This window comes from Oryctolagus cuniculus, chromosome X, assembly GCF_964237555.1.
Source record: "Oryctolagus cuniculus chromosome X, mOryCun1.1, whole genome shotgun sequence".
Lineage (NCBI taxonomy): Eukaryota > Metazoa > Chordata > Mammalia > Lagomorpha > Leporidae > Oryctolagus > Oryctolagus cuniculus.
Window position 1 is genome coordinate 36,339,645 of NC_091453.1, and position 24,685 is coordinate 36,364,329.

The 24,685-nt window shown below is 38.7% G+C and overlaps 2 long non-coding RNA genes across 2 annotated transcripts; one reads left to right on the forward strand and one right to left on the reverse strand.

Moving 5' to 3' along the window:
- Positions 1-6,898: 6,898 nt before the first annotated feature.
- LOC138847525 (uncharacterized) lies at positions 6,899-11,484 on the reverse strand. The gene is made up of 2 exons (XR_011385380.1): positions 11,366-11,484; positions 6,899-7,217 (listed from the first exon to the last, which is right to left on the reverse strand). It is a non-coding gene; the product is annotated as an uncharacterized lncRNA (long non-coding RNA).
- A 49-nt stretch (positions 11,485-11,533) lies between these two features.
- Positions 11,534-22,721, forward strand: LOC138847636 (uncharacterized). Its single transcript, XR_011385564.1, has 2 exons — positions 11,534-11,632; positions 22,430-22,721. It is a non-coding gene; the product is annotated as an uncharacterized lncRNA (long non-coding RNA).
- The last annotated feature ends 1,964 nt before the right edge of the window (positions 22,722-24,685 follow it).

A 24,685-nucleotide genomic window follows, 5' to 3' on the forward strand; every position in this document is an offset into this window, starting at 1 on the left:
GTAGATTGGGACCAGATTGAAGAATAAAAAAATTTTAAAGGTGGGCTTGAGTAGCTTAGATTCTCCAATGGGTATTACTCAGCTGTGCACATAGTGTCGGTTTTTTTCACTAGCTTTAGTATCCATTTTTCCCCTAGTTTTAAAATCCATTGGTGATTCTTCCTCATTCAATCATTACCATGCTTATGATACGGAGAAAAATTTCTATTTCTATCATTCTGTTTCCTTTCCAGCTTTATTAAAGTATAATTGACAAAATTGCATATGTTTATAGTATACAACATGATGTTTTGATATATGTGCACATAGTGAAATGATTGCCACAATTCAGCTAATTTACATGTCCGTTGACTAACATAGTTACTTTTTTGTGTTGAGAATATTTAAGATCTGCTCTCTTGGCAAGTTGCAAGTATACAATACGGAACTGATTCCTAAAGTCATCATGCTGTGCATCAGACCTCCAGATCTTACTTATCCTGCCTAACTGAAACTTCCTATCCTTTGGCCATCCTCTTCCCATTTCCATACCCCTTGCCAGCTCCTGGCAAACAGCACTTTATTTTCTTCTATGAGTTTGATGTTTTTAGTTTCCACATATAAGAGAGATCATGCAGTCTCACCCGTTTAGCATAATTAGAATAATTAAAGTATTGGCTTATTTCATTTAGCATAATATCCTCTAAGTCCATTCATGTTGTCACATGGCAAAATTTCCATATATATATATATATATCACATTCTCTGATCATCTCACATTGATGTACAGGTAAGTTGATTTTATATCTTGGCTATTGTGAATAATATGATAATGAGCATGAGGATGTCGATGTCTCTTAGACGTAGTGATTTTATTTCCTTTGATTTATACTCAGTAGTAGGAGTGTTGGATAATATCGTAGTTCTATTTTTGATTTTTTGAGAAAACAATGTCATATTTCCATTGAAAATGCTCAGCATCACCAATCCCAAGGAAATTCAAATTAAAACTACAGTTATAGCTGTTACAGTGTTATTATTAAAAAGACAAAAGATGACTAGTGTTGGAGAGGATGTGGCGTAAAGAGAACCCGTGTGTACTATTGGTGGCAGTGTAAATTAGGGTATACATATACATTTAAATTTAAGCTGGTCTTTGTCTACCAAAAAATTCTTACTTCAACTTTGATATTAATTGTACAAAACTCAAAGATCATTTGGGGGGAAGGTACTTTTTAAAGTTTTATTTATTTATTTGAGAGGCAAAGTTACAGACAGTGAAAGGGAGAGATAGAGAGAAAGGTCTTCCTTCCATTGGTTCACTTGTCCGCAATGGCCAGAGCTGCCAATCCGAAGCCAGGAGCCAGGAGCTTCTTCCTGGTCTCATATGGGATGCTGGCATCGCAGGTGGAGGATTAACTTACTGCGCCACGGAGCTGGGCCTGGGAAGGTACATTTTTACTGTATTATGCCTTCCATTCCATAAATATGGCATGCTACTCCATTAGCTTAGGTCTTAGATTTCTTTCATCAGAATTTTTACATTTTGAGTGTAGGTGCTGTATGTGCTTTGTTAGTTTATGCCTATTATTTCATTTTCTTTGAAATGATTGTAAGCAATAACTATTTTAATTTCCATTTCCACATGTTTTAGCAAATAGACAATTGATTGATTTTTTTAAAGATTTATTTATTTATTTGAAATCCGAGTTACACAGAGAGAGGAGAGGCAGAAAGAGAGAGAGAGGTCTTGCATCCTCTGGTTCACTCCCCAGTTTGGCCACAATGGCCAGAGCTGCGCTGATCTGAAGCCAGGAGCCAGGAGCTTCCTCTGGTTCTCCCTCGCGGGTGTAGGGGCCTAAGAACTTGGGCCATCTTCTACTGCTTTCCCAAGCCACAGCAGAGAGCTGGATTGGAAGTGGAGCAGCCGGGACTCAAACCGGTGCCCATATGGGATGCTGGCACTGCAGGCAGCGTCTTTACCCAAGTGATTGATTTTTGTGTATTGATGCATCCCATGAATTTCCCAAAGTCAGTTATTGGTTTGATGGGATTTTTTTGAAGTTACCTTGGGATTTCCTATATAAACAATCAGATCATTTGTAAGTAGGAGCAGTTTTATTTCTTCATTTTCAATATGTATGCCTTTTGTGTGTTATTTTCCTGATTGCACTGGCTAGAATTTCCAGTACCATGTTGAGCAAGAGTTGTGAAAAATAATCTTACATGTTCTTGCTATAAGGAGGGAAACGATTAAGTATGCAGCTTTTGCGGTAGATGCCCTGTATTAAGTGAAGGAAGTTTCCCTCTATTTCTGGTTTCCTGAGAATTTTTACTATTAATGATTACTGATGGATATTGCTAACGTCTGTAAAACAGATATTACCGTGCAATTTTTGTAGATTTCTTGTTTAGCATTTTTGTAGATTTTTTTATTATAGTAAAATATGCATAACATGAAATTTACCACAACAATCATTTTAAAGTGTACAATACAGTAGCATTAATCCATTATCATATATATGATTTGCCAATATCTTTTTCCATTTTTTATATTACCTTTCCACTCTGTTGATCTTCTCTTTTGATGCATGAAAGTATTTAAGTTTGAAGTAGTCCCATTTGTCTATTTTTGCTTTTGTTGTCTGTGCTTTTGGTGTCATAACAAAAATTCATTATTAAATCCAATGTCATCATGGTTTTTTCCTATCTTTTCTTCTAGGAGTTTTTCTTTTCAGTCTTCCCTTTAAATCTTTATTGTTAAAAAGGTTTATTTTATTTAATTCAAAGGCAGAGTGACAGAGAGAGAGGAAGAGACAGAGAGGTAGAGAGATCTTCCCTCTGCTGGTTCACTCCGAAAATGGCTACAATGGCTGGAGTTGGACCAGGTGGAAGCTAGGGGCCTGGAACTCCATTCTGATCTCCCAGGATGGTGATAGAAACCCAATCACTTAGTTAATCTTCTGCTCTCTTTGGTGCATTAGCAGGGAGATGGATTGGAAGCAAAGCAGCCAGGACTCAAGCCAGTGCTCCTATATGGGACGCCAGTGTCCCAAGCAGCAGCTTAATTCCTTGTGCCACATGTACCCCCCATTAGATCTTTAATCCACTTTCAATTAAATTTTCTTTAAAATTCAAGATTTTTTTGCATGTGAATATTCCAGTTTTGCCAGCATCATTAGTTGAACACTGGTCTTTCTCCACTGAATAATCTTAACACCTTTATCAAAGATGTTTTAACCACTTTTGTGAATTATTTTATTTCATTGGTCTACATTCAATCGTTTTGCCAGTACCACATTGTTTGAATACTGTAGCTCTGTAATAATTTTTTATATCACAAAGGGTTAGTCCTTCAACTTTAATCTTTCCAAAGCTGTTTTCGCTGCTTGCAGTCCCTTGAAATTCCACTTGAATTTTTTCTATTTCTGTAAAAATGATGTTGAGGTTGTATTAAATCTATAAATCACTTTGGATAATATTGACAGCAGTAATCAATATTCAAATCTTTTATTCCATGATCACAGAAAGTCTTTCCATTTGTTTGTGTCTTTAATTTATTTCATTTTTTTTAGTTTTCTGTGTATAACTTTTTTCCACATTGATTAAATTTATTCCTGAGTATTTTGTTCTTTTTGATTGTATTGTAAATGAAATTGTTTTCATAATTTCCTTTACAAATTGCTCAATGTTACTCTAGTTACACAACTGATTTTTGTGTATTGATTTTGTATCCTGCAACTTTGTTAATTTGTTTTTAGTGTTAATAAGTTTTGTTTGTGTGTGTGTATGTGTAATATTTATGATTTTTAGTGATATTTAAACAAAGATAATTTCACTTCTTTATTTCCAATATAAATGTCTTCTAATTTTGTTTTCCTGCCTGATTGTTAAAGGATTTTCAATATTATATTGAATCAAAGTTACTAGAGTAAGCATCCTTATCTTATCCCTGGTCTTAAAGGAAAATAGGTAGCTCATAGCATTAGTTTGGAAGTGTTTCCTATTCTTCTATTTGTGTCAGAAATTGTCTAAAATCAATATATTTTTAAAGATTTATCTATTTATTTATTTATTTGAAAGTCAGAGTTACACAGAGAGAGGAGAGAAAGAGAGAGATCTTCCATCTGCTGGTTCACTGCCCAATTGGCTGCAATGGATGGAGCTGCGCGGATCCAAAGCCAGGAGCAAGGAGCTTCCTCTGGGACTCCCACGTGGGTGCAGGGGCTCAAGGACTTGGACCATCTTCCACTGCTTTCCCAGGCCATAGCAGAGAGCTGGATCTGAAGTGGAGCAGCCAGGACTCAAACCGGCATCCATATGTGATTCTGGCACTGCAGGCAGCAGCTTAACTCGCTACGCCACAGCGCCGGCCCCTAAAATCAATACTGATCGTTTAGATATTTGGTAATATTCTTATGTGAAGCCACCTGGGCCTATAGATATTTCTTTAGGTAGATTTTAAGTTAAAAATATTTTTCTTCACTAGTTATATAGCTTGGTTGAATTTGGATACCTTTTAGTTTCTAAGGAATTAATCCGTTTCTTCTAAGTTGTGGATTTTATAAACATTGTTATTGGTTACATTGCCTGTTAACACCTTTCATGCTTGCAGGACCTACAGTGACATTCTTTATTTCATTCTTGATATTGGTCATTTATGTATTCTCTCGTTTTCTTTTTGTAGATTTCACTAAGGCTGTAGCAATTTTATTGACATTTGCCTAAGAACCAGATTCTGTTGCATTAATTTTCTTTACAATTTTTCTGTTTTCAATGTTATTGCTTTCTATTCTCAGCTTCATTTTTTCTTTCATTTTTCTTGTTTTCTGTTTACTTTGCTCTTCTTTTTCCTAGTTCCTTGAGATAAAAACATAAATAATTGATTTTTGATGTTAGCATTTAGTGCTATAAATTTCTCTGCCATCACTGTGTTACTGTATCCCCCATATGTTGATATATTTTGTTTTTATTCTATTCAGTTATGTGTATTTTTTAACTTCCTTTGAGACATCTTCAACTCATGGATTATGTACAAGTATTTTGTTTAATTTTCAAGTGAGTGTATGATGCCAATGATTTTATTATTGCTGAAATTTGTCTACAATGTATGGTCTGTCCTGTTGAATATTCCATGAGTGTTTTTAAAAATGTGTTTTCTGCTGGTGTTAGGTGGAATGCTGTCTTTATTATATTGGTTGATTGTGTTGTTCACTTCTTCTATATCCTTACAGATATTCTTTCTAGTAGTTTAATAATTTGCTGAAAATACGCTGTTGAAATTCCTTTGTATAATTTTGGATTTGCCTATTTATCCTTTCTGGTCTCCCAGTTTCTCCTTCATATAGTTTGCAGTTTCGTTTCTTTGATGCATACACATTTAGGATCATAATTTCTTCCTGATGACTGACATTTTATCATTATGTGGTACCCTTCATGTTCTCTGATAATTTCATTTACATTCAATTCTAATTTATCTGATAGTAATATCAACACTCCTGATTTCTTTTTATTAATGCTTGTATTATATATTACTGCCCACCTTTTACTTTTCCCCTATATATGTCTTTGTATTTGAAGTGAATTTATTTTGATTTTTCAGCTATTTTATTTTCACATAAATTCTATTATTTATGTTTAAAGTATAGAACACGATGCCATTCTTTTCCATGCGGAAATCCAGTTATTCCAGCACTGCGTATTGAAGTCTATCTTTTCCCCATTTTGCCCTCATGGTGCCCTTGACAAAACTTATTGATTGTACATGTTTGGGTTAATATCTGTGTTCTCTATTCTGTTCCAGTGGTCTTTTTCTGTCTTTATTCTGGTATCATACTGGTATGATTGATATAACTTTGTATTATAATTTGAAATTAGGTTGTATGATGCCTCCAAATTTTGCATTTCTTTCTCAGAATCGCTTTGGCTATTTGGGGTCTTTTATAGTTACATATGATTTTAGAATTTTTTTCCTAGTTCTGTGAAAAATGCTGTTGGGATTTTGACAGAGAGTACATTCAATCTGTACATTGTATTAAGTAGAACTGACATTTTTGCAATATGAATTCTTTCTTTCCACAAGTTTGGTGTAGTTTTCCATTTATTTGTGTCTTGTTCAATTTCTTTCATCAAAGGTTTATAATTTTTACTGTATAAGTCTTTGCTTCCTTGGTTAAATTTATTTCTAAGTATTTTTGATGCTATAATAAATGTGATTGTTCTCTTATTTCTTTTTCAGCTAGATCATTATTTGTGCATAGAATGCTGCTGATTTTTTTACCCTGCAATTTTATGTAGTTAATTTATTATCTCCAACATATTTTTTGTGGAATCTTTGGGATTTTTCTATATAAAAGATACAAGATTTGGCAAAGGCAAAGATAATTTTATTATTGATTTGGATGTTGTTTCTTTTAGTATAAAGAAGGAAATAATAAATGTCAGAACAGAAATAAATCAAATATAGACTAGAAAACTCAGAAAAAATCAATAAAATAAGAGTTGGTATTCTGAAAAAATAAATAAAATTTACAAGCCATTAGCTGGGCTAAATAAAAGATAAAACTTAAACTCTAGAAATGAAAGTGGAGGTATTACAGCCAATGCCTCAAAAATAAAGAGGATGATAAGGAAATATAATTATATGCCAACAAATTGGATAACCTAGAGGAAATTGATAAATTTTTAGAAAAATACAACATAGCAAGATTGAACAGACTAACAAATACATAGATTGAAGTATAATTAAATGCCTCTTAACAGAAGATCAGGACCATGTCTCCCAAATCTGAATTCCCCCACACATTCAAAGAGCACCTACTACCAACACCTTTTAAGCTCTTCCCGCTCAAAAAATAAAATAAAATAGAGCTAGATGGAATACTTTTAAACCTATTTTATGAGGCCAGCTTCACCTTAATTTTTTTAAAGATTTATTTATTTTTTATTTGAAAGAGTTATACAGAGAGAGGAGAGGCAGTGAGAGAGAGAGGTCTTCCATGCACTGGTTCACTCCACAAATGGCCACAATGGCTGCAGCTGTGCCGATCCGAGGCCAGGAGCCAGGAGCCAGGAGCTTCTTTTGGGTCTCCCACGCGGGTGCAGGGGCCCAAGGTCATAGCAAAGAGCTGGATTGCAAGTGGAACATCCGGGACTCAAACTGGGCCCATATGCCAGATGCCGGCGCTACAGGTGGCGGCTTCACCTGCTATGCCACAGCACCAGCCCCCACCTTAATTCTGAAGCCAGACAAAGACAGTACAAGAAAAATACAGGTCAATATCTCTGATGAACATTGATGCAAAAATCATCAATAAATAACTAGGAAATTGAATTCAAAACATCAAAAAGATTGTATATTATGACCAGTGCGATTTATCCCTGGCATACAAGGCTGGTTTAACATATGCACATAAATTAAAGAGCTACATCATGGGTGCAAACTGTTGAAATCTTTACTTAATATATGCTAAACTGATCTTCTGTATATAAAGAGAATTGAAAATGAATCTTGATGTGAATGGAAGGGGGGAGGGAGAGAGAAAGGGGAGGGTTGCGGGTGGGAGGGAAGTTATTGGGGGGGAAGCCATTGTAATCCATAAGCTGTACTTTGGAAATTTATATTCATTAAATAAAAGTTTAAAAAAAGAGCTACATCAGATGAACAGACTGAATGATAAAACCACATAAAAATTATCTCAATGCTGAAAAACTATTTGATAAAATGTGACATTGTTTCTTCATAAAGACTCCCAATAGTTGAGGTATTTAGGGAAAGTTTTGCAACATAATAAAGAACATTTATGAAAAACTCACAGCCAACATAGTAGTAAGTTGGGAGAAAATGGAAAGATTTTCTTCTCTAAGGTTTATTTATTTATAAAATTTTAATTTAAGGCCGGCGCCGTGGCTCAATAGGCTAATCCTCCACCTTGCGGTGCCGGCACACCGGGTTCTAGTCCCGGTCGGGGCGCCGGATTCTGTCCCGGTTGCCCCTCTTCCAGGCCAGCTCTCTGCTATGGCCAGGGAGTGCAGTGGAGGATGGCCCAGGTGCTTGGGCCCTGCACCCCATGGGAGACCAGGAGAAGCACCTGGATCCTGGCTCCTGCCATCGGATCAGCGCGGTGCGCCGGCTGCAGCGGCGGCCATTGGAGGGTGAACCAACGGCAAGGGAAGACCTTTCTCTCTCTGTCTCTCTCACTGTCCACTCTGCCTGTCAAAAAAAAAAAAAAAAAATTTTAATTTATTCACTCAAGAGGCAGAGAAAAAGTGAGGGAGAGCAAGGGCTACCATCTGCTGGTTCACTCCCCAAATGCCTGCAGTGACTGAGGCTGGACTGGGGCCAAAGCTAGCAACTGGAGATACACCGAGGTCTCCCACATGGATGATGGAAACTCAGAGACTTGAGCCATCACTGCAGCTTCCTAGGATCTTAAGTAGGAAACCTGATTCAAGAGCCAGAGCTAGGAATCCAGTCTAAGTACTCCAATATACATGTCTTAACCACAGAGCTAAATACCTGCTTTGCTTTTCCTTTAAGATTTAATACAAGGCAAGGATGCCCACTATCAGCACTTCTGTCTGACACAGTACTGGAAGTGTTATGATGTGAATTTCTTGTAGATGGTATATTGGAATTTTAAAAATCCTTACTTCCAGTCTCTTTAATTAGTGTACTTGGACAATCTACACTTGAAATAATTATTGCTATGTTAATACTTAAGTCTGGTATTTTAATTTTTTGTGTGTTTTACCTCTCTCTCACCCCCCCTTCCTGTGCTTATGTGAACATTTGATTTTTTATACTATTTTTTTAAATAAAACTGTGTCCTTTTTTTGGTATTTGCATTCAATTATTACAATATTGTAGTAATTACAAATATGCTCGTGGTTTATACTGGAATCAATGCTTTATCACTTAGAGTGAGGTGCAAAAACCTTATTCCTGAAGTGTTTTTATCCCATGTTAGCAGTAGTTACTGATGTTTCAATTTGAAATAACTTACTGCTTTTGCCTGTATAATTCTTATAGTGGTTGATTTTTGTAAAGCAAATGAACATATAATAACATATTTATGAAGTCACTACCTTTTATCTCATTTATTTTGTGAATGTAGCTATATTTTGTTAACCAGAAAATGTGGTCAACTTACACTGTGATTAAAACTTGAAAATCAGGGCCAGCGCCGTGGCTCACTAGGTTAATCCTCCGCCTGCGGTGCTAGCATCCCATATGGGTGCCGGGTTCTAGTCCCGGATGCCCCTCTTCCAATCCAGCTCTCTGCTGTGGCCAAGGAGGGCACTGGAGGGTGGCCCGGGAGGGAAGTGGAGGATGGCCCAAGTCTTTGGGCCCCTGCACCCGCATGGGAGACCAGGAAGAAGCACCTGGCTCCTGACTTCGGATTGGCACAGGGCTGGCTGTGGCAGCCATTTGGGGGGTGAACCAATGGAAGAAAGACCTTTCTCTCTCTCTCTCTCTCTCTCTCTCTCTCTCTCTCTCTGTAACTACCTGTCAAATAAATAAATAGAAAAAAATTTTTTAAAAACTTGAAAATCTTCAGCATTTTTACACTAGTCTTTAGATTTGAGTCCCTTGAGATGTAAGCAACAAAATCGTTTTTCACACATGGCCTAATTTTTCTATGAGCAGATCAGTTTCTATCCAAGCATTAGTGATCTAGGTCTCTGGGGTGAGAGCAAGTTTTTCTTATAACAGATCGCTAGCTCAACAAAAGCCCCAGTCTCTCCAGCCTCTTCCTCACTCCTCCCTGAGACGCGGGAAGAAGAGGTGAATCAGATCCTAGAGCACTGTGAACAGCACTACCGTGTATTGCTAGGCAACACCCATGCATGTAAGACACATCCAAGTGCCTTTCTTTCTTGTGATGCTGAAGTGCAAAGATGAGTCAGTGCAGACTGCTGGAGACTAGGCTTTGATACATTGTCCTCTATTTTCTTTACCATATCAATCATACCTGCTCACTAAGGGTCAGCTGACGGTAAGATGTAAAATTGGAAAGACAAAGAAACCCTAATTCATTCTTGTGCCTAACCTGGTCATCAACTCGACTTGACCTGAGGACTCTGCATTAAAACTGGGAACAGGCCTGTCAATGGTGAACTGGTTCGTTGTGGGTATCTCTCCTTTAAAGAAAGCCCTGGGTAGGGGAGGCAGAGTGGCCTCCTGGGTAGGAGTGTAGAGTTCCTGTGTCCTGTGGTGGACAAATACAAACCTCACACTGTCAGATTCTCACCAGTATTGTCATACCTTCATACGTCTGTCATTCTACTACAAATGGTGTACACATCCGCCAAAGTGTCATAACTCACACTGAAATGTCACTCGTGCTCATTCAAATAGACATGTCTTCTGGTGTTGACATGTCCTCATCCAGGCATCAGCACTGGATACTTGCAGGCATGATCAGTAAATTCCATATATGTAAAGACAAGGTAAGTTTCTTCAGTGCTTAACAGCTCCAACCATTTACAGAGTCATCCTAGTCTCTTATCTGCTTCTTTCCCCCTCATTCCTCAGTGGGTGAGAAGTATGCTTTGGCCTTTTTGGCACCTGCTTTCATTTTCTAGGTTTTTATCATAATATTGCCTATGCCTTTCTGCCTTCCTAGGACTCGTGGTGCTGCAAAAACTGGTCTGCTTGAAACTTGAATGCGCAGTCTGATGAGAGAGTTGATTGATAGGAGGACTAGTGGCTTCTCAACTCCTACTTTTCCCTCTGTTACATGTGCTATCCTCAGATAAATCAGTTTCTGACTCTTAATATGGGCTTATAGTAACCAGGTTGCCTTCATATAGACATCATTATCACTCAGTTGTTTCACCTTGACATTTAACAGGTCCAAACTGCCGAACATATCCCAGGCAAACATACTAGTTTCCACCATTTTTCAGTTGTCTCAGTTGGAGTTAGGACTGGATACTTCAGTTCACCTTTAGTAACTACTTTGACCTACCTAATTCTTGACCTTCCTTGCACACGAGGTTATTTTCTGTACCTCCCATTTTATAACTTTCCTGAAACAGAGAACACTATCACTCTCACACTGTTGAGAAATGACATTTAGCTCTCAGTATATTATGTATCTGAAATTTTGTCCTGCATCATTGCTGTTTTCCAATATATATTTTCTCTTGCACAAGAAGTTCATACTTGCAGGATCACATTAACTGTTAATGTAAATTTAGTCAAAATAGGATGAATACATTTCTTTTTTAAAGTCAGTTTCCAAATATGCATCCACATGAGCTGGTAGAGTCTGCTTTATAGCTTCTATAATCAGTTCTCAACTGCCTGTTACACAGCAGTTTGCCTACCACTGGAGAATCAATTCTTTTTTCTAAGCCACCAAAAGATCCTGAACCATACCTTATTTTTGGTGACTCTCCTCTGTCTCCTTGAAGCCACTGGAGTTTGGTGTTTGCATGCCTTAAATTGTCAGTGCTCCTTGGTTGTTCCCATAGATGGCTCTTGTAAAGTGACAGTCCTCTGCCATCCCAAAAATAAATCCACTAGTGAGACCACACCCATATCACATGGTGCCATCACTCAAATTGAGCTCTAGTGGCATGGCCATAGCATATATATCCCCTAACACAAGTTCATGTAAGGAAGGGGAAGAACCTCCTAGCAAAGGTAAGATTGATGCAATATAGTGGTTTAAGGATGGGAAGCACTTTTCCCTTTCAATTAATCTGAATACTGAAAATTTTGGCTAAAAGACTCCTTGTCAGAATCTGTTAATACTGGCTCGCAGTGAATTATAAGAGAACGTATAATGATAAATATTTAACATTGCCTTTCACTTTTGCACCAAGATTACCTTGTTTAATTGTCATAGTTACTAATATTTATTTGTGCTGGGGGAACAGCATTTTCATGACTCTTGCATATAAATTCCTTATTTAGTAGATTTATTTTTATAATGAATTAAAAATACCAGCATGAATATTTTGTGAAGAGATAGGATTAGATAGCACTCCAGTGTCCCAGGAAAGGACATGGATTATTTATCATGAAATAGTTAACAAATTTCTAAGAGAAACTTTTTAACAATGACAAATGCAGTAGTCTATGCTACTCACTAAGGCATCTACCACTCATGTTCATTTCCTACAGAGTGGACAGTATTAGTATAGAAAAAAAATCTCGAAACAAACAAAACACACCCATATTAATTTTTGTTACAGCTATCACCTACAAGACAAATAGAAAACTCCTGGTCATGTGACTTTTAAAGAATGTGTTTTCTTTTTTAAAAAATAAATTATCTTAGTTTTTTAAAGTGAGGGTTTTTTATTTTTTTATTTTACTTTATTTTATTTTTATTTTGACAGGCAGAGTTCTAGACAGTGAGAGAGAGAGACAGAGAGAAAGGTCTTCCTTCCATTGGTTCACCCCCCAAAATGGCCACTACGGCCAGTGCACTGCACTGATCTGATGGCAGGAGCCAGGTGCTTCTCCTGGTCTCCCATGGGGTGCAGGGCCCAAGCACTTGGGCCATCCTCCACTGCCCTCCCGGGCCACAGCAGAGAACTGGACTGGAAGAGGAGCAACTGGGACTGGAACCCGGCGCCCATATGGGATGCCGGCGCCACAGGTGGAGGATTAACCAAGTGAGCCACGGGGCGGGCCCCAAGACTATGTTTTCACAAAGTTTCTTTAGCATTCCCATCTCTCTCCCTGTTCTGAGAGACCACCCACTGTTACCTGGCACCCTCATCAACACAGAAGTGTCTATCCTCTTCTAAGTCACTGATGCCTTCTCCTGTAAAGGTTCTGGACCAGGCCTTATTTTGGTGACTTTGCTCTGTCTCCTGGAAACCACTGAAGTTGGGTGTTTGCATGCCCTAAATGGTCAGTGCTCCTTGGTTGTTTGCCGGGAATGATGATGCTGTTCTTCAGTCAGAAAGAAAAGGCCACCCTTTGACAAAGTACTGCTGCCCTGGGCAGGATTGGGGGTTGAACAGTGGAACTTTCGCTTATTTCCCTGTGGAGGTCCTCTCTTCAGAAACATTGTTTCTCTGGCCTCTAAATATTCTCAAATTGAGGAAACTGGGTGAGTCTCAACATCCAAATTATGGAGAGCTCCACCAAGAACTGCCAAAGGTGGAAGCCTCCCCATCTGATATTTCTGTTCTGTGAATTCCTCCTCATCTCAGGATGGGGTGATGCTGTATTTCTAATCTGTTTTGTTTCCTTAGGGATCTTCAATCTTCTGTGAAAAATATGGAGGTGGCAAAATTAGGTCAAAGTGCCTTGAAAGATAGTGAGTGTAAGGAGGGAAGAATGAATTTACTTCCCCATCCCTTTCCTGTTGCACACCTACGTCCTGGATAATCAAAGCTACTGTCTTATCTCCTAATTGGCAGTTTCTGGGATACTAGAGGCTCTTCTTTTTGGTAGTGCATTACTCTGTATCTGGAAGCCACTAATAATTTGGTTTTTAGTTCCAGTAGTAGGGCAAAAAAAAAATGAAAAAGGAGGAAGGAAGATTTAGAATCAAGAGCTAGTATAGAATTTTTACATCAGTCCCAATATATGCTTCAATATATGCTTCAATATATTAGACTTCAAAGCAGAAAAATGAAAAAAATAAAGTATCAAGTCAAAATTCTATATCATATATGAAGTATAATTAATTCATGAAGGGACTTTGAAAAGTTCATGTAAAAATGGAACTAAAGGTATAAGTTTATTTTGGTGCAAACATGTTCTTGAAACCATGCCTAATTGTTTTTTTATTTTGAAAATTTGTTTTAGTTTTTGAAAAATTCAATATAATTCATAGGTACAATTCTAAGAATAAAATATTCCTTTCCTTCCTTCTTCCCTCTCCCTTCATTTCATTTCATTTCTTTGTTTCTTTCTTTCTGCATAGTTGTTTTATAATATGCATTCTCTACTTATGAAAAATATTGGGGGCCGGTGCTGTGGTGCAGTGGGTTAATGCCCTGGCCTGCATCCTGTATGGGCGCTGGTTCAAGACCCGGCTGCTCCACTTCTGATCCAGTTCTCTGCTGTGGCCTGGGAAAGCAGTGGAAGATGGCCCAAGTCCTTGGGCCCTAGGGCGTGGGAGACCGGAAGAACCTCCTGGCTCCTGGCTTCGGATTGGCACAGCTGCATCCGTTGTGGCCATTTGAGGAGTGAACCAGTGGACAGAAGACCCCTTTCTCTCTCACTGCCTCTCCTCTCTCTGTGTAACTCTTTCAAATAAAAATAATAATTTTTAAAAGAAAAATTTTGGCACTGATTTTTTGCACCAAAATAAACTCATACTTTTAATTCACTTTTCCACTTTTTCAGGTACTTGAAAAGTGAGTATGAAATATAAAACTTTTTTGACAAGTGAAAGCTAAGAGCTCATCACCGGTAGAACAGGACTAGTAGCAATACTAAATGAAATTCTGCAGGCTAAAGTAAAATAAGATGAAATGGAAATATTCATCTAAAATAGTTAATAAAGACTATCAGAATATGAAGTATTATCTTTTTACTTCCCATTAATTATAGAAAGGAAAGCTAAGTGTTTAAAGCAAAAATGAAATTCTATTGTGCAGTCTATAACAGATTTTGAAATAAAATATATGACCACAACCACACGATTGAGAGAAGTAATGGATTTATACCATTGTAAATTTATTATGTTTTATGTGAGGGGATAAATAATAACTCTATTAGAGTTAGTGATGCACATGGCAATCCTTGAGCAATCACTAAAAATGATAAAAAGAATGATAGCTAAAAACAAATGAATATATTAAAATATTAAAAATAATGATTACCTCCAAATAAGTTTGGAATGTGGAATAGAGGAATTATAAACAAACGGGACAAATAGAAAACAAATAATAAATGTTATACACATAATCAATCTTGGGCACCAGCAATTCATGTGGAAGAACTGGATGAAATTCCTGGCTCCTGGCTTTGTCCTGGCTAGACCTGACTGTTGAGACTATTTCGGAAGTGAATCAATGAATGGAAGACATCTCTCTCTTTATGTATGCATATTTGTGTGTGTGTGTGTGTGTGTTACTCTCCTCTCAAGCAGATGAAAATAAATAAATAAACATTAAAAAACACATGTCCACACATATCAGATGTTTGAAATCTTACACTGTATGTTCTCTGGACACAACAAAATTAAATCAGAAATCAAGAAACACAAAATATATAGAAATAAGTACATACTTCAAAATATTTATAAATGAGTTAAAATATTCTTCAATGAAATATTAACCACAGATTAAATCACAAGGAAATTAGAATATATTTTGAGTTGAATTTTAAGTATCAAAATGTGTGAGGTACAGCGAGAGCATTTCATAAAGTGAAATTTAAATGATTACATTAGAAAAGCAGAAAGTCGGGCTGGCCTTGTGCCGCAGTGGATTAACGCCCTGGCCTGAAGCACCCGCATCCCATATGGGCGCCGGTTTGAGACACGGCTACTCCATTTCCAATCCAGCTCTGCTATGATCTGGAAAAGCAGTGGAAGGTGGCCCAAGTCCTTGGGCCCCTACACCCACGTGGAAGACTGGAAGAACCTCCTGGCTCCTGGCTTCAGATTGGTGCAGCTCCAGTCATTGGGGCCATCCAGGGAGTCAACCAGCAGATGGAAGACCTCTCTCTCTCTCTCTCTCTCTCTCTCTCTCTGCCTCTTCTTCTCTCTCTGTGTAACTCTGACTTCAAATAAATAAATATATTGTTAAAAAAACAAAGCAGAAAATCTTGAAATCAGTCACCTAGATTTTCATCTTCAAAAGTTAGCAAAAGAAAAGCAAATTAAACTTAAAGTAAGCATATGGAAGGAAATAACAGAAACAACTAGGATAGAAATCATATAAATCATTTAAAATTACAAGTCAAATGTTTGTTCTTAGGGTGTGCATTTGGTGCAGTGGTCAAGAAGCTCTTTGGGACACCCATATCCCATATCAGGATGCCTGGGTTAGAGTCTTGGCTGTACTTCCAATTCCCGCTTCCTTCTATTGTTGCACCCTGGGAGGCATCAGGTGATAACTCAAGCAGTTGGGTCCCTGCTATCCTGGCTCCTGGCTTCAGTCTGGCCCAGCACCTAGATGTTGCAGGCATCTGGGGAATAAACCAGCAAATGAGAGATCTCTCTGTCTCTGTCTCTCTCTCAAATGATTAAAAATAAAATAAACATTTTAAGCTTGTTCTTTAACAATGCATAAATTCCTAGCAAGAGTTATCGAGAAACTAAGGAGCAAAGAAAGAGAAAACTCAAAATACCAATAACAAGAATAAAAATGTGTGAATCACTGCAAAGTTTATAGATGCAAAAAGTTCAGTAAGAGTATGCTCACTGACCACAACAAAATTAGATTAGAAATAAACAATATAATAATCAAGATTTCCTCTATGAATAAGAGATCTATTTTTTCTCTTTTTAAAAATATTTATTTTTATTTATTTGAAAGGCAGAGTTACAGACAGAGATAGAGTCAGAGAAAGATCTTCCATCTGCTGGTTCACTCCCCAAATGGCCACAAGTTCCAGGCTATGCCATATGGAATCCAGGAGCCAGGAGCTTCTTCTGGGTTGCCCACTTGGGTGCAGGGGCCCAAGAACTTGGGCCATGTTCCACTGCTTTTCCAGGCATGTTAGCAGGGAGCTGGATCAGAAGTGGAACAGCTGAGTTTGGAACAGGTGCCCATATGGGATGCTGGCATCTCAGGTGGCATCTTAACACAGTACACCAAGAGACCTATTTCCATCTTCAGTTGTATGTCTGATTAATTCATGAACTTACTGATTTGTTCACATATTACCTGAGTAACAGAAAAAAGAATTGAGAAAAGGATACCATTATGGGAATTGCTTGGTAGAGAGAGGTTTAAGATTGTCATAGCATTTGTAACTGAAAGGAGATTGAAGACTACGGTCTTTCTAGTACTGTTGTAATATGTGCATGGGTAGCTAAAGAGGTACACATTATAGAATGGTGTTCTGTGAAAGCCAACAGTTGCAGGTTGGGGGTATGGTGACCAAATCTTATAAATGTCTTTATTTACTTAGTGGGGCTACACTTGGGTAAGCTACTCATCAATAAGGCAATGGTATACTTATAACCCATTCTCATTAATCTCTTCAGTATGACTTGAGAAAGGACTTTTTTAATAAAAGATTTATTTATTTATTTGAAAGTTAGAGTTAGACACAGAGCGAGAAGGAGCAGTAGAGTGAGAGAGAGGTCTTCCATCAGGTGGTTCACTCCCCAATTGACTGCAACGGCCAGAGCTGGGATGATCTGAAGGCAGGAGCCAGGAGCTTCTTCCAGGTGTCCCACTTGGGTGCAGGGGCCAAAGAACTTGGGCCATATTCTACTGCTTTCCCAGGCCATTGCAGAGAGCTGGACTGGAATTGATTTAGCCAGGACTTGAACTGGCGCCCATATGGATGCCAACACTGCAGGTGGCAGCTTTACCGGCTATGCCACAGCAACAGCCCTGAGAAAGAAGTTATTTTACTAACAGAGTGGGATTGGAAAACTCAGTCGGTTGGGTAAAGATTTACTTGTCTGTTTCTCTCCCTCTTTCTGTGTCCTGCCACACCACGGAGGAGAAAGTCAGTGCCTAGAAGGGAGACAAAAAAGGGGGGAAGAAATGTGTAATTCTTGACTTCTATGCCTCTTTCCATATAATGCAAGGTTCAAGTCACACCTTGGTCTAGCATGACCTGGGCTAGGCAAGGAGACCTGAGGTTTACATTGAGTCATAAATCAAGTTGCAAAATAAATGAAACTGACTCATAAATATCAATATGAGATCATTCTAATAATAATATCACCAGAAAGTTATGGCATTTGGCCAGTCCACAAATGTAAAGGGAATGTTTTCAACTTCACTAGATGGAGAGCTGTTACTGGCAAAAATAGAACCATTTCATGTTTTCACTCCAGTTGAGAACCCTTAATATATTGACTTCCAGTTAAGATTGTGACTATCTCAGCCATTATCTCTCTTCTTGTCCCTTTACTTTTGCTTGGTCTTTAGCTTGTCCATTTCTCTTTTCCCTGTATTTAGCCCCTCATCTCCTGTTCTCAAGCTTTATTATCCTTCATAATCTCTTCTCTTTATGTACCCTTCCAATTTTCCTACTCTTAAGCTTTTGTTCTATCATACTGTTGTTCTGTTATTTCTATCCCACAACAGGGTATATTGGACCTCTACTTAGAGTTCATCATATAACTTTATTAACCAAATTGTGTCACTTTTGAGGGTGGCATTTAAAATTCTGCTAAAGCAATAGGCATAAATCAGTGCTATCCTAGGAAAACAGGGGTGGATGTTCACACTAGCTGTGACAAAGCCACAATTGGACAGACAAGTGAGGTAGGTCACAATGAGAACATGATATTAAGCTGATTTCGGTAGGATGTGTAAGAGTTAGCTAAATAAAGAGTAAACAGAACATGTTACTAACAAAATTAATGTGAATAGAGAAGTTGTAGGGTGAGAATGAAGTGAGTTCTAAACAGCTGGAGTATGGAAAGAGATGGTTTGAAGAGTTGGCACACGCTGAGACTGCAGGACAAGAACTGAACAAGGGGGTTTCCAGAAATTCTAAATATGGAGGAGAGGCGCTTATATGCGGATTTCTTATTGGAATGAGGTGGTAGTGCTGGAATACTTGTCACAGGGCTGCACTTTTATAGCAAGCACCAGAATTTTACTTAGAACTGCAGCAGTCAATAAACATACCACTTTTGTAAAGGTACTTATGTTCACAAATTATATCAAACAAGAAAGCACAAATTTTTCCTGAAGAAGGTGAAAAGGATGTGAATTAAGTGACACTGAGGAATGGAGATGAAGAAAACAAGAGAAGAAGGTTAGAGTCTGGTCCAAGTCATTTGTTGGCCAGGGTTGAGAGTCTGACTTTTGTTATAATTGCAATGGAGAGGCAATGAGAGATTTAAGTAAGGAAATGATGGGATTTGATTTATATTTTAATATTGCACTGTTAACTTTAAGTTACTCTGGGGGTGGACTGACTGTAGCAGGAAAAACAAATGAGACAGGGAGGCACATATAGACACCTTCAGTAGGCCAGGTTAGAGAGATAATAATGGCTTACACTGAGATGATAGAAAGAGAGAGATATATTTGAGAAAGAATTGTCAGAATTTGGTGGCGGTTTGAATAAGGTAAAGGAAATGAGGGAAACAGAGAGGTGATGGAAGACTCGTAAGTTTCTGATTTGGGAATCTGAATGCATGTTGGTGGTACTTACTGAGTTGTAGAGGTCAAGTGAAAGAACACATGATGTTTGTGAGAAGGACATAAGAGGTTAGTTCAAGACATGTTAATTTTGAGTGCATCGGTGCCGGCACTGTGGCGTAGTGGGTAAAGCAGCCGCCTGCAGTGCCAGTATCCCATGTGGGTGCCGGTTTGAGTCCCAGCTGCTCCACTTGTGATCCAGCTCTCTGCTGTGGCCTGGGAAAGCAGCGGAACACTGCCCAAGTCCTTGGGTCCCTGTAACTGTGTGGGAGAACTGGAAGAAGCTCCTGGCTCCTGGCTCCTGGCTCCTGGCTTCGGATCATCGCAGCTCCGGCCATTGCAGCCATCTGGGGAGTGAACCAGTGGATGAAAGACCTCTCTCTCTTTCTCTCTCTCTCTCTGCCTGTCCTTTTCTCTCTCTATAACTCTGAATTTCAAATAAATAAATCTTTAAAAAATTTTTGAGTGCATCAAGAGATACCCAATTGGAGAATGAAAGCAGACAGTTGGATTATGGATCTAGAATTCAAGGGCCAGTCAGGACTGGAGATGGAGCTATGGAAGCAGATAGCAACAACATGGTGTTTCAGACCGCCTTTCCTGAGTCTGATCACGTCCCACTGCAGACACTTTACAGAGGAAGTGCTGAGGAAAAACAGGCAGCTGACAGGGGAGGTTGCTATGCAACAGATGAGGAAAGTCATCCAGCCAAGCAGAACTGATGTTGGCCCTTGGGGACCAAGTGCTGCAGTCCTTCCTGGTATTAGCTTCCTTTCATATGCAGGCTCCCGGCAGGACCTCATATAAGAAGGAATGCGAAATGCACAGAGATCTGCTTTGAGTTTTTGGAAAAGTATCAGTTTAGTTTGAGCCTCCTCACATCTGTATATCATTTTCTGATTTTTAAGATGTCTCCAGTCATTGGGGTGTCTCCAGTCAACTGCGAAGCACTGGAGCATGTGTGTCCTTGGGTGGGAACCACTTGCTGTGCTCTCCATTTGTCATACTGAGAATCCAGGCTAAGAGATCTTCAATGACACGAGTGGGCTCACACAGCCAGGGCCAGACAGGGCACTCCATGCCTGGAATTCTCAAGCCATCCCAGCCTCTTTCCACAGGACCACAACTGCCATGGGCTCCAGCCCTGGAAGGAAGCAGGGCAAACACTGACTATGAACCAGAGCCTTCCATGACTCAGACACACAAGTGCCTGATTGTCCTGGCCAATCTGGTGGACACCAGGAAGGCCTTGATGACAGTGTGATGGTGTTAGTCTTGGGAAACAGATCTGATCTTGGGAGCTGAGTGTACACCCTGAGGATCAATGACTACACTTGGATGGACTCCCATAGTATAGATCTGTAGTCGGGACGGGGGCTCTCCCTGTGTCCTCCCGAACGCGGAACATGACCTTAGACCCCCATAGAACACAAAATTTGCTTGTTTGTGACAGACGTTGGAGTGAGGGAGAACAGTCATCCAAATGTAGGAGGAGAGGGTACCTTCATCTTGGGGTGCCACCAGCAGAACATGGGGTTGGGCAGTTAGACTCAGGCCCCTAATTTGCATTTTCTGTTTAATGGCTGCTCTGTGGCCTTGTCTAGCTCATGCAGTGTCTGCACCCTCAGTTTCTTGGTCTGTAAAATGGGGGTGCTGACATGCCCCTCCCAGGGCTGCTGTGACAGGAAGGCAAGCCTCAGCACAGGTCCTGACAATAATATACAAGTTTTTTCCTTCTTGATATCTACCAACATAACACCAAGTAAGTCTGTGACTGGGCCTGCAGAAAATGCAGAGAAGATTCAGGCAATTCTCAAGTGAGATGGTCATGTGTTGCTAGTTGGTGGCTACTGATATAACTGCCACCCTCATTAATGTGTCTCCTCTTGGTTTTTCCTTTTACAAAACCCTAAAGCTGAGGAGATGCTCAGGAGATATTTGACGTAGTTCTTATACCAGTTCGACACCCTCAGAGAGATCTCTTTTGAGAGGCAGCTGGGTTCTTGGAGTGGCTACTCCTACATCTTACTAGGTTTAATTCTAAGTATGTCTCATTTTATTCATTAAATGATGATTGTTTTTCTTATCTTTCCCCTAAAACCATGAAAATATTCTTAAAAAACATGTTTTCCTTTTTTCAAGGTTTATTTTATTTATTTGAAAGACAAAGTTACAGAGAGAGGCAGAGACAGAGAGAGAGAGAGAGGTCTTCCATCTGCTAGTTCACTCCCCAGATGGCCACAATGGCCGGAGCTGTGCCGATTCAAAGCCAGGAGCTTCTTCTGGGTCTCCCACACGGGTGTGGGGGCCCAGAGAGTTGGACCATCTTCTACTGCCCTCCCAGGCCATAGCAGAGAGCTGGATTGGAAGAGGAGCAGCCAGGGCTACAACCGGTGCCCATATGGGATGCTGGCACTTCAGGCCAGGCTTTAACCTGTTGTGCTACAGCGCCAGCCCTCGAAAGACATGTTTTTCTAACACTAGAAGAGTATTCCAACTGTGGATTCACATTTTACATAATATAATGAAAAAATCTCATATGGTTAGACATTTTTTGTTTTCCAATTTATTTAATGTACATGAAAATTAATATTTTTGCTTCTAAATATCAAAGTAAATTTATTTCAAAAAACAGATTTATTTATTTGAAAGGCAAGGAGGAAGAAAGAAAAAGAGAGAGATCTTCCATCCACAACAGCTGGGGCCAGGGCCAGGGCCAGGCCAAATTCAGAAACCATGAGCTACATCCAGGAACCCAATGTGGATTTAGGGGCCCAAGCACTTTGACCATCTTCCACTGCCTTCCCAGGTGCATTATCCAGAAGCTGGATTGGAAGCAGAGCTGCTGGGATTTGAACTGGGGCTCCAATATGGGATGCCATTGTTGCAAGCACCAGCCCTAAAAGTAAATTTCTGATCATTTTCTTAAAGTTAATTCCTAAAAGTGTAATCATTGATATGTGATTACATGAACATTTCTAAAGGTTTCATGTATATACTTCTCTCCAGAATAGCTGTACCAACTTACAGTGCTACATTTATGTGTGAATGCAAGTTTTCAAGTTTCACTGAATTGTTGTCAACACTAACCACTATTGTCGTTTAAAAAATCGCCAGTTCTATATTTCAAAAATGTGATTTAATATTGATTTACTTTAATATTGTTTTCCTTTGCTTAATTTAGGGCCTGGCGCTGTGGCATACTGGGTAAAGCTGTCAGCTGTGGCGCTGGCATCCCATATGGATACCGATTCAAGTCCCCACTGCTCCTCTTCTGATCCAGCTCTCTGCTATAGCATAGGAGAGCAATGGAAGATGGCCCAAGTGCTTGGACCCCTGCACTCATGTGAGAGACCAAGAAGAAGCTCCTAGCTCCTGGCTTCTGATTGGCCCAGCTCCAACCTTTGTGACCATTTGGGGAGTGAACCAGTGGATGGAAGACCATTCTGTCTCTCCTCTCTGCTTGCAATTCTACCTCTTAAACAAATAAATAAATCTTAAAAAAAAACAGAATGTATTTACTCTCTTCTAATTGTTGAAACAATTCATATTCAACTCATGAAATTATAAAATATGTAATGGGAGGGAGGTGTTGTGGGGTAGTGGGTTAAGCCATAGCCTGCAATGCTGGCATCCCATAAGTACGCTGATTTTAGTCCTGGCTACTCCACTTCCAATCCAAGTCCCTGTTAATGGTGGAAAAGAATCAGAAGATTGCTAAAGTTCTTGGGCCCCAACACCCATGTGGGAAAACTGGATGGAGTTCCAAGCTTTTGACTTTGGCCTGGCCCAGCCTCTGCTCTTGTGGCTAGGCAAGTGAACCAGCTGATAGAAGATCTCTGTCTTTCCCTCTCTCTCTTTCTGTCACTCTGCCTTTAAAATAAATAAAATTTTAAAAAGAAACTACTATGTACTATATGTATGCTACTATGTAGCATACTATATATGCTAATAAATTGAAGAAACGGATGAATTCCTGGATACATACAACTTAATGAGATTAAATCAAGAAGACATAAAAAATGTAAACAGACCAATAGTAAGTAACAAGATGGAAGCAGTAATTAAATCTCTCATCAAGATAAGGTCCAACTTAAATAAAATTAGAAAGGAAAGAAAGACAAATTACAAGCAATAACATAGAAATACAAAGAATCACTAGAGACTATTATGAACAGCTACACAGAAATCGTAAAATCTAGAATTGGATAAATTTATAGACACATATAACATATGAAAATTGAAGCCTGGTAACATACAAAATCTGAACATATTAAGAACATGTAACAAGATTAAGTAAGTAATAAAATATCCTTCAACAAAGAACATCTCAGGACCACATGATTTCACTATTGAATTTAATCAAACTTTTGAAAAACTAATGACACTTCTCAAACTATTTCAAAGTATTGAAATGGATGGACATATTCCAAACTCATTCTACAAGGCCAGTATTACCCAGATACAAAAACCAGACAAGGACAAAAACCAACAGAAAACTATAGATCAATACTCTGATGAACACAGAAGCAATTTTTTTAAACAAAAAATACCAGCAAATAAAATCTAATAGAAAGTCCAAAAGATTATGATACCATGATCACATAAGATTTACCCCAGGGACACAGGATGGATCAACATAAATAAATCTATATGTAATTCATCTATCAATGAATAAAAAACCCATATGATCATCTCAATACATGCAGAGAAAGCCTTTGGTGAAATTCAATATCCCTTCACGTTAAGAACTTTCAAAAATTAGATGTACACCTCAACATAATATGAGGTGCAATTATGAACCTTAATACAATAAGGGCCATATATGGCAAACCCTAAGTCTACTTCATTCTGACTGAGAGAAAGCTGAAATCATTTCCTCTAAGATCAGGAATTAGAGAAGGATCCTCACTTTCACCACTCTACTCAATATAGTACTGGAAGTCTTAGCCATAGCAATTAGGCAAGAGAGAGAAACAAAGAGCATCCAAATAGCAAAGGCGAAAGCCAAATTATCCCTGTTTTCACATGACATAATTTTATATATAGATAAAGCTAAAGACTCCACCAATAAACCCTTAAATGAATTCAGTAAGGTCACAGGATATAAAACTAATGTATGAAAAACAGTAGGGTTTTTTTTGTACATCTATAGCAAAATTACTCAGAAAAAAATCAAGAAAACAATTGCATTCACAATAAATACAAAAAAATGTACCTAAGAATAAATTTAACCAGAGAAGTGAATGATCTATGCAATGAAAATTACAAAACATTGATGAAATAAATGGAGGTGGACTCACACCAAAAAATGGAAAAACATCTCATATTCATGGACTGAAAAAATTATTACTGCTAAAATATACATATTGCCCACAGTAATGTACAGATTCAATGCAATTCCCATGGAAACGCCAATCACATTCTTCACAGAAGTAGA